Below are 11,073 nucleotides of genomic sequence, written 5' to 3'. Positions count from 1 at the left end.
AACGTGAATTGATGGATCAAAATCGAGTTTGGTAATCAAAGTCAGTCAAAGTAAAAAATGGTTAACATTTTAACATGAATTTAAACTAGAATTTTGTAGTTTTGAAGGAAAATGAACAATTTTAGATAATTATGTTAAAAATTATCTTTATATTTATGGTTTTTTCCTATAATTAGTCATATAAATATTAAAATTTAATATTTAAATGTATACAGTACAATCCGAATAATCTCCGATTAATTTCCGAATTACCGATTAATCCTTCCAAACTCCAGGCCGATTAATCCCCGAATAGCGAATTTTGCAACCTTGGTATAAAGTATAAACTTTGAAGAAGAAAGAATATATAGATCCTGACAATTTGAGCTGATATGTGGGTCGTTTTGGTGGTGGCCGCTAATTAATCCACACGTTGCAAAGAACGATTTAAGGGTGTGGAATATTTATCGTTCTTGATCTGATTTGTTAACCCCACTTCAAGATACATTTTATGACGCAAAAGACATGGTTTAGTTGATGCGTTAGACTTGTTTATCTTTTAGAATCGGGTTTTAATCATATACTCCATCATCTGTTTTATATAAATTTACTTAGAATTAGAATGCGTAGTAAGATAATCAAAAGTTGTAAGACGGCACACAAACAACATATATTTGAGTGACCAAGTAAAGGGTCGAGTCGAAACAATCATGAAATAACGCTATTAATTAAAACCCGTAGATCTGAGTAAAAGTACCCCGACTCCTCGACTAGTCGGAAAAGGAAGACCATATATGTTTTTGAACATTTTGATCATGAGTATATATTAGAGCAACAACTGATTTTCTTATGCTATATAGACAAAAAGTCACTACAACTAATCATGTACTACTAGTTTATAGCACTTTTTGAATGCGTTTTTGACGCTTACATATGTGAATATAAATTAGAATTAGAAGCGTTAAAAAATATAGCGTTAAAAACTTTGAAGTGTGAAAAAAATATGGTGACAAAAATTATATTCATAACTGTTATTGACTTTTTGACACTTTTAAGTGTCATTAAATTTTCAATTTTGACATTTTTCCGTGACAAATTTTGTGACACTTATAAGTGTCAAAAACAATTCAAATCATTCGCGCAATAAAGCGTCAAATATTAAATAAAATTGTTGTTGTATCACTACTAGAAAAACGTTTATTCGCGACGACACCTTTCCGGACGACATATGTCGTCCTAGAAAGTCGGCTATACTTATAAAATTTCGTCTGGAAAGGTAACTTTCAGAAAAATTGGCTCTAAAAAAATTGACTCCAAAATTTTGGCAGGGTTTTTCTTTCCGGACGACATGTCGTGCGGAAAAGCTTTTGAGACGACATTGTTAGCTGATTGTTTTTTGTGTATTTATACACCTATACGCTATTACTAAACTCATCAACTAAAAATTTATTAAATTTCTCAACTTGAAATTTTAACAATTTCACCGGTTATCGTCTCATTTGACGTGTATTACGGTAGTAAATTCCATAATGAAAATAAAGAGTACGATTATACGCGTGGTTCGAAAGCTTCGTTCGAAGAAATTGACGTTCGCGACCTTGGTTTAGAGGATTTGTTAGAATTCTTGAAAGAAAATGTACCGTTTGAACACACTGACGTGCTGTATTTTGAAGATGATTGTGTTCCAGAATTGTCCGCTACGTATCTTCGTACCGAAGAACAGTGGTGCGGTATAAAAGAAACCGTCAATTGGCGTTCCGGACGAATTTCGCTTTATTTACTTTTGGAAGATGGAGAAACTTCTATTATGTTTTAGTTTAATTATGTCATTTTTGTAATATTCTATAGTGTTTCAGTTTAATTATGTTGTTGTTTTAATATTTCATTGTGTTTTAGTTTAATTGTGTTGTTGTTTTAATATTTTATTGTACTTTCTATTAAATGAATGAAAAATCGCAGTTAATTTCGATTTCTAACAGAGTTATTGAAATTAATACATTTCAACTACGAGCAACATCATACAAAGTTACTGAATTAAATCACATTACAACGACGAATGATATTTTTTTTTTTTAAATAATTAGCCAAAAAATAAGCATTATTTTATTATTATTTACTTCCGGATGACTTGTCATCCGGGAAAGGTCGTCTGGAAAATTATTCACTTCTTTATATAATTATTAACAAAATAAGCATTATTTTATTACTCCATCTATTTCATTCCAATAGTCCACTTTTATTTTTCAAAGTCTTTTGTATTAAATTTTGACTCAAAATATTTTAGTTTGTGTTAAATAATATTCGATGAAATTTATATGAATGAATTAATGTTTAAATTTGTTTTCATTAGTATAATTCTCATCAAACAATATATAACACAAATAAAGTTATTTTAGGTCAAAGTTGTGCAAAAAAGACCTTAAAAGTCAAAACCGGACTATTAGAATGAGACGGAGGGAGTATTATTTATTTCCGGACGACAAGTCGTCTCCACTTGTCGTCCGAAAATGTCGTCCACAATTGTCAGACTTGAAAGTGAAAGTGGGGCCCATGATAGTCCGAGAAAAAGACACATGTCGTCCAGAAAAACATTCTGGGACGAACCTTTCCGGACGACTTTGTGGAGACGACCTGTTGTCCGGGAATATCATCCGGGATGACTTTTGTAACACCCCATTTTTCGTAACGTGTTGCTTGTGGTTGTGTTTAGGTTCCTAGACGCGAAGTTGTGTTTGTAAAACGCTAAAACTTGGACGTCATTTGAGTTACAAGGTATGTAATCGTATCTTTTGACTCCAAATAAAGTTTGAGTTAATGTCTTAAAATCTTACCATTGGAAAGCAGACCTTATTACGTTTCCAACGATATTTGATTCATTGAAAACGGAGTTACGGTCTGAAAGTTACGACCAAAACAAGTTACCAGTTTCTGGAGGGTAATCCCGGTCGCTATTCAGGCATCACGGTCGCGATTCGGTGCCAGTCAGTAACATTTTTAGCTTGTTTTTGGGAGTTTTAAAGGGGTGTTTTGGTCCTTTCACTTTGGGGACGGGTTTTGGCCACAAAAACTGATACAAACCCCATCTTATCTTCATTTTATTCCATCTTTTTCACACACACATTTTCTTCAAACCCTAGTGAGAGAAACAAGGTTTTAGAGTGAGAAAGCTCAAATCAAGGAAGAAGAAGAGTGAATCGGGTGAAGGTGCAAGTGTTAAAGTTGTTCACCCCGTTCATGCCTACGTTGTGGTTATTGTGGTAAGTTCTAACTCCGAGTTTCGATTGTTTGATTTGATGTTCATGTAAGGGTTTGAGCTTAAAGGTTCTTGAGAAAACCCACCTAGCTCTTTAATGGAAGTTAGGAGCTAGTAATCGAGTTTTATATTGTTGTTGGTGGGTTTTGGGTTGGGAACCAACTTGGCCATGTGTAGGGCTTGTAAAGTGGGTGTAATCACTATTGTTAGTGATTATGGAAGTATTGGAACTCATTTGGGTATATTTGGAAGTCTAATTTTGAAATGGGTCAAAATTAGGGTTTATGGGTCAAATTGGGGAAGACAAGTATTTAATACATGTGTTTTGGTTTAATTGGCGTTATAAGACCATTTTCACTAGCGTTAAGTGATTATTGGTTAGTTTGGGCATTGGTTGCGCTTGGAAGTGCAATTGGGTCAAAATTGCACTAAGTGTCAATTTGAGTTGGTTTGTAATCCACTCTAATTGTGTTGTTTGTTATGTGATAAATGGAATAGGTACTTTCCATTGGCGGTTTACGGATTTGACTTTTCATTCATCAAGGCGCTAAGGTGAGTGTAAATATATTATATGCGTATGTATGCATAGGATGGGTGCGGGTGGAGTAGAGTGATCCTTGTGCGTTCGGGTTCACTTTACATGTGTGTGGGATGATGGACTCTATGTGTTTTGGGTCCACGTGGCACGTTTGTGCGTTTGGGGTTACCACCCTTGGGGTAGTAAATCTCGGGCATTTCGGATTCACATTGACAAGTAGTCAACCTCGTTGATGTTGTTGAGGTGAATTGAGTAGTGATTCTCATGTAGTTCGGCTTAACTAGTGAATCTCGTGTAGTTCGGTTTCACAATGTCGCATGTAGTTCGGACGTTCCAATTGTTGTTGTTGTGACTTAGGGTAGTGATTCGCGTGTAGTTCGGCTTCACTAGTGAATCTCGTGTAGTTCGGATTCACAATGTCTCGTGTAGTTCGGACATTCCTATTGTCGTGTGATTTGAGGTGAAGGTGGTGAATCGCGTATGGATTCGGATTTACTAGGGCGCGTGTGGTTTCGGCCAACCTTCATGTGTTTGAAGTTAAGGGGTTAACCTCAGAATTTTGGGTAGATATATATATATATATATATATATATATATATATATATATATATATATATATATATATCAGGATCAATGGGGAAGTAACTAATCGGGGGGAAGCAAAAATTTTTTATTTTTTCGTTTTTTTTGGAATTTTTCTTTCAGGCATCAAGATCACACGAAAATATGAACATTTAGAAAAAACACTTCGTGATGAATGTTATTATTTAGGCGGGAAAACGATCGATAAAAATAACATTCAAGATAATTGATAATGCTAAAAACGAATATATATTTCATAGCATTATTCCTCAAGAAAGACAAGCTTTTAGTTGCAATTGTCCTATTTACAAGTGATATTCGGTTAAATAATAAAAAGTGAAGACAAAAGACAGATTCGACGAATTGAAGACGCAAACGACCAAAAAGCTCAAAAGTATAAAATACAATCAAAGAGGTTCCAATTATTGATAAGAAACGTCTCGAAATTACAAGAGTACAAGATTCAAAACGCAAAGTACAAGATATTAAATTGTACGCAAGGACGTTCGAAAATCCGGAACCGGGACCAGAGTCAACTCTCAACGCTCGACGCAACGGACTAAAAATTACAAGTCAACTATGCACATAAATATAATATAATATTTAAATAATTCTTATAATTATTTATATATTATATAATATATTATAAACCGTCGGCAAGCTAGGAGCCAAGGCTGTGTGAGCTGGAAATACGAACTCCGCGAGTTGCGGAGTTTGAAGGCCAAAAATGCCGCGAGTTGCGGAGCTTCCCTGGACGAAAATTCCTATAAAAGGCAACGCATTTTGATCGTAAAAATAATATTTAATCCATCTCTCTCTCAATATATGTAAACATATATATATATATATATATATATATATATATATATATATATATATATATATATATATATATATATATATATATATATATATTATATTTTAATTTTAATTTTAATTTTAAATCCTAATAATAAGGGTATGTTAGCGAATGTTGTAAGGGTGTAAGTCGAAATTCTGTCCGTATAACGCTACGCTATTTTTAATCATTGTAAGTTATGTTTATATTATTTTCATTAATGTCTCGTAGCTAAGTTATTATTATGCTTATTTAATACCGAAGTAATCATGATGTTGGGCTAAAAATACTAAAATTGGGTTATTGGGCTTTGTACCATAATTGGGGTTTGGATAAAAGAACGACACTTGTGGAAATTAGACTATGGGCTATTAATGGGTTTTATATTAACTAAACAATACCTTGTTAATTTAATATACAAACTTATAATTCGACGTATTTATATATAACCACATACGCTTGACTGGGTACGGTGGGCGGGATATCTATAAATACCAATAATTATTCATTTTACCGAACATGGAATTGGATTAATAGTTAATAGACTTATTGAAACAAGGGTGAATTACATTCAAGGGTAATTGGTGTAATTGTTAACAAAGTAGTAAAACCTTGGTTTACACGCAGTCGATAACCTGGTGTATTCATTAAACAAAGTATTAAAACCTTGTTACAATTCGAATCCCCAATTAGTTGGAATATTTGACTTCGGGAATAAGGATAATTTGACGAGGACACTCGCACTTTATATTTATGACTGATGGACTATTATGGACAAATCCGTATGGACATATTAAATAATCCAGGACAAAGAACAATTAACCCATGAGAATAAACTAAAATCAACACGTCAAACATCATGATTACAGAAGTTTAAATAAGCATAATTCTTTTATTTCATATTTAATTTCCTTTATTTTATATTTAATTGCACTTCTAATTATCGCACTTTTATTTATTGTTATTGTATTGAATTGCACTTTTAATTATCGCAAGTTTATTTTATCGCACTTTTATTTATTGCAATTTCATTATCGTTATTTATTTTACGCTTTAAATTAAGTTGTATTTATTTTTAATATTTTACATTAGGTTTTAACTGCGACTAAAGTTTTTAAAATCGACAAACCGGTCATTAAACGATAAAAACCCCCCTTTATAATAATAATATTACTTATATATATTTGTATTTTTATAAAATAAAACTAATATAGCGTTAAGCTTTGGTTAAAGATTTTTCCCTGTGGAAAGAACCGGACTTACTAAAAACTACACTACTGTACGATTAGGTACACTGCCTATAAGTGTTGTAGCAAGGTTTAAGTATATCCATTCTATAAATAAATAAATATCTTGTGTAAAATTGTATCGTATTTAATAGTATTTACTAGTAAAATTTAATAGTATTTTATACCCCTTAGCTTAACCATCAAGTATTTTTGGCGCCGCTTCCGGGAACTTAAAATCTAGCTTAAACGCCGGAAGCGCAACGCTAATATATATAAAAAAAAAAGATTTTTATTTTTAGTTTACTTTTATAAAAATACGTTTTTGTAAAATACGTTTTAAATATTCGAAAACATAAAAAGAAAACAAATATATAAATATTTTTAAGAGTTTGTTAAATATTTAAGTTTTATAAAGTTTCTTTATTTTTATTTTATAAAAATATAAGTTTTATTTAAATATTTTGTGTTTATTTAAAACATAAAAGAAAAAACCGAAAAGAAAAAAAATATATATATAAATCTATTTTTAAAATTTTTATAAAATTATAAAGTATCTTATTTTTTTTAAAACATAAGTTTTTATTTCATTTATATAAATATTTTATTTAATTATTAAAACAGAAAATTAAAAACAAATAAAACAAAAAAAAAAAACGAAACCTGTCGAAACCAGCCTGTCATCTGAATTTTCATATCCCGCGACTCGCGGAGTTTGAAGAAGAAAATACCGCGACTCGCGGAGCCGTCTGACACGGGCACACAGCAACCCTAATTTGGCATTTATTACGGAGTTTTAATTATTATTATTAATTAATTAATATTTAGGGTTAATTAATTTATTATTTAGTTTAAGATTTAATTAATTTGTAATAATTATTTTTAATTAGTTTTATTTATATATATATAAGTAATAGTTTTATAAAATAAATTAAATAAAAATAATATTTTTTATAAAAATTGTACTTTTTACAACTTTTAGTATATTTTTATATTTTGTCCCTTTTTATTCGTTTTAGCGTAATTTTTGTATTTTTCGCTCGTTTTTAATTTTAAGCTTAGTTTTTGCCATAGTTATTTTTACTTTTAGATTTTTAGGCTTTGCCGTAAAATCCCTTAAGTGCTTTTTCTTTAGACTAAGATTTAGGTGCTTTAGAATTTTGCGACGCCTTTTTAAGTTTTAATACCTTTTTAAGTTATTGCCATTTGAGATATAGTTTTACTCGTAAGCTTTAATATTTTTAGACGCAATTTTTAATTTTTAGTTTTTAGTTCCTTTTTAAGTTTCAACGCACTACTTTCTTATTTCTTATTTTTATTTTTCGACGCCTTTTACCTATGTATCAATTATCACTCCAATTAGTAATCTCAATTTGCTTTAATTTTAAGTTAGTGATAGTAATAAGGTTGGGTTAGTCGAGTATTTTAAAGTTTCATAGTCACTCTTTTTCTTTCTTATTTTTCGACGCCTTTTATTTTTCAACCCTTTTCTTTTTCGACCTTTTTCGACGCACTCTTTTTCTTTCTTATTTCTCGCAATTCTAGTTTTAGGACATAGATTTTTATTCTATTTCTTATCTAAATTTCTTAAAATTACAAAAATTTATTTTAAGTGGTTAAATTGATAGACATCAAAATTTTCTGGTTCGTAGTAATAGTTGGATTTGTACATGGACCTGGTTATTGGAGCCAAACAGTACTCAATTATATTGAGACCAAACGAATCCTGCCTCTCTGCTTCATCTTTTGGCTATTCGAAACGTGGGCAAAATCAGAAAAGTCTATTAATTGGATAACTTATATAATTTTTCTTTCCTTTTAAAAACTAATAGGATATTCAGTGAATGCACCGAGCAAGACGTTCACCACCTTTTGTACGTTCACCACCTGTAACTCGATCAAAACATTTAGCTAATATTACCTCCGTTGATTTTTCTTTAGAATCGTCATCCAGTCGACCAAGTACTCCAATTCAAATTTCCGATAATCCATTTTTTGAACCCGACCTCACAATTGAGAATCCGGAGAATATTCAGGGACAATTCATAGATCCTGAACCATTAATTTTTCCTCCGGAACCACCAATCATTCAAACAGAGATTGTTGAGGAACGAACCATTAAATGAGAATCCTCTAGTGATTCAGATTCAACAAATTCAATTATGGAGAATCTGGAACCTTTAAGTATGGAAGACCGAATGAGAGCTAAACGCACTGGCTAAGGTCACGCAATTACTCATCCAGACATTAATGCGCCAGATTATGAAATCAGAGGACAAATTCTACACATGGTGACTAATCAATGCCAATTTAGTGGTGCGCCGAAGGAAGATTCAAATGAACATCTTCGTACCTTTAATAGGATCTGCACTCTATTTAAAATCCGAGAAGTTGAAGATGAACAGATATATCTCATGTTATTTCCCTTGACTTTAAAGGGAGAAGCCAAAGATTGGTTGGAATCGTTACCTGAAGGGGCGATTGATACATGAGACGTTTTAGTAGAAAAATTTCTTAAACAATTCTTTCCGGCATCTAAAGCCGTAAGACTTCAAGGAGAAATTGTTACGTTCACACAGAAACCAAATGAAACTTTATTTGAGGCATGGACAAGATTTGGAAAGTTATTGAGAGGATGTCCGCAACATGGTTTAGACACCTGTCAAATAGTACAAATATTCTACCAAGGATGCGACATCACTACAAGGAAAGACATCGATATAGCAGCTGGTGGTTCTATTATGAAGAAAACCGAAACTGATGCTTACAAAATTATTGATAACACTGCTTCCCACTCACATGAGTGGCAAGATCATCTAAAGCAGCTAGAGCCGATTCTAGCCATGACTTAGATTCCATTTCCGCAAAGATAGACGCTGTCGAGAGACGAATGGAAAAGATGACTAAAGTTATCCACTCAATACGAATTAGTTGTGAGCAGTGTGGAGGACCACATTTGACAAAAGATTGTCTCAGTATTGAGCTAACAATAGAACAAAGAGAGAATATTTCATACATAAACCAAAGGCCTGGAAATAATTATCAGAATAATTATCAACCGCCAAGACCGATTTACAATCAAAACCAGGATTATTCCCAAGAATATTTCCAAACTCAACAACCAGTAGACGAGGAAAATTACGTGTCTGAAAATTTATTAGACAATATGAAAATCAAACTCGAAGAACTCAATGCTCAAAATGAACAAATGAGAGAGTTTGTAAACCGGCAACCTGAAACTCTATCAGACTACACACCTGTTGATCTGAGGAGTATTGTACAAGAAAATCTCATATCATCGAATTTTGATGAATTCGAGAGCTCCGAAATCACCAACTATCCCGATGATACTTTTTATTCAGTCTTACCAATTTCACAACATAATGACACATTAGCCTCTACCGACGAAATCATCAATCCATCAATGGATGATGAAGAAGAAGTAAGGGTGACAAATTGGTACTCTTGGGAAAACGATAACGTTGAAAATTTTACCCCCGAGGCCAAACCGAACTTCACCATTACACAACCTTCCAACCCAATATTCTCAATAGACGAGTCATCTACCGAAAATAAACTACGAGCTGTAATAGATAATGACACCTCGGATTTCACCCAATTGGGTAATAGAGGTGAAAACTTTGATCCCGAGAATAAACGGAAGGAAATGTTAGGAATTGTCCACCCTATAGAAATATGTATGTCGGTGTATATCGATCCATTTGACCAAGAATCAGAAAAGAGACATATCCATTTACTAAAAGCTACACTTAAAAAAGAATTAAGTAGTGACGATCGGGTGGGTCTAAACTTTAAACTCATTGATATAATATATACCACCCGAGATGTAAATAACTGGCTCACTATTTTAATTCTTGGAACTTATTCTACTGACTTCACATGTCGTCAGCTAAGTGTGGGGAAGTTTAACCCCACTTAACGTTAAATTAGGGGTTCGGGTTAGTGCATAACTCGTTAATAAAAAATGCATGATTAGGGTAAAAGTCTCTTTTTCAAATATTAGTAAACAGTTCAGAAAAGCAACCATTTTTGAAAGAAAAAAAAGCATGTGTGATAAAACAAGAAGGAATGAACGATGAGGCGCGCCATCTATCATTCGACGAGCTTTGTAATTACAAACTGGGTATTTTCAATCATTTTTCTACACTAATCACCCTCATGAATTTATAATTAGAGTCTGATTTCATGCAAATGAGGGCATTGCGTGATCTCAAGTGTGGGGAAGGGTTATAAATTCTCTCGGGTTTATACTTGGTTTATTTGCCAAAATTTATGAAAATTTGAAAAATTTTCAACTAAATGAATTTAAAATCATGTTTATATATATTTATGAACGGTGAAAACTAGGTGTTAATACCGAAATTATCGTTACCTCGGAAAGGACATAAATTGAGAAACACCCTAAAACGCTTGAATTCATTTAAAATGGAATAAAGGAGAATAAAAAGGCAAAGAAAGAAACTAAGTGTGGGGAGAATGTACCTAGTTATTCAATTAAAAACTATCTAGCACATGTTTCCGTAAAGTTATTGCAGGTGCTTTTGTTTTGGACTAAATTAACTATTTTACCCGATGAAAGAAAAGAAAAGATGGATCTACACGATGAATCAATTCCATCATTAAAAGGAAGTAAAGT

General features: G+C 32.3%; 1 non-coding gene across 1 annotated transcript; it reads right to left on the bottom strand.

Moving 5' to 3' along the window:
* Nucleotides 1-8,962: 8,962 nt before the first annotated feature.
* Nucleotides 8,963-9,069, bottom strand: LOC139846049 (small nucleolar RNA R71). Its single transcript, XR_011758795.1, has one exon. It is a non-coding gene; the product is annotated as a small nucleolar RNA R71 (small nucleolar RNA).
* Between the last annotated feature and the right edge of the window lie 2,004 nt (nucleotides 9,070-11,073).

This window comes from Rutidosis leptorrhynchoides, chromosome 4, assembly GCF_046630445.1.
Source record: "Rutidosis leptorrhynchoides isolate AG116_Rl617_1_P2 chromosome 4, CSIRO_AGI_Rlap_v1, whole genome shotgun sequence".
NCBI classification, from domain to species: Eukaryota; Viridiplantae; Streptophyta; class Magnoliopsida; order Asterales; family Asteraceae; genus Rutidosis; species Rutidosis leptorrhynchoides.
Note: the sequence above shows the minus strand (reverse complement) of the source record. Positions and strands in the feature narration are given on the sequence as shown.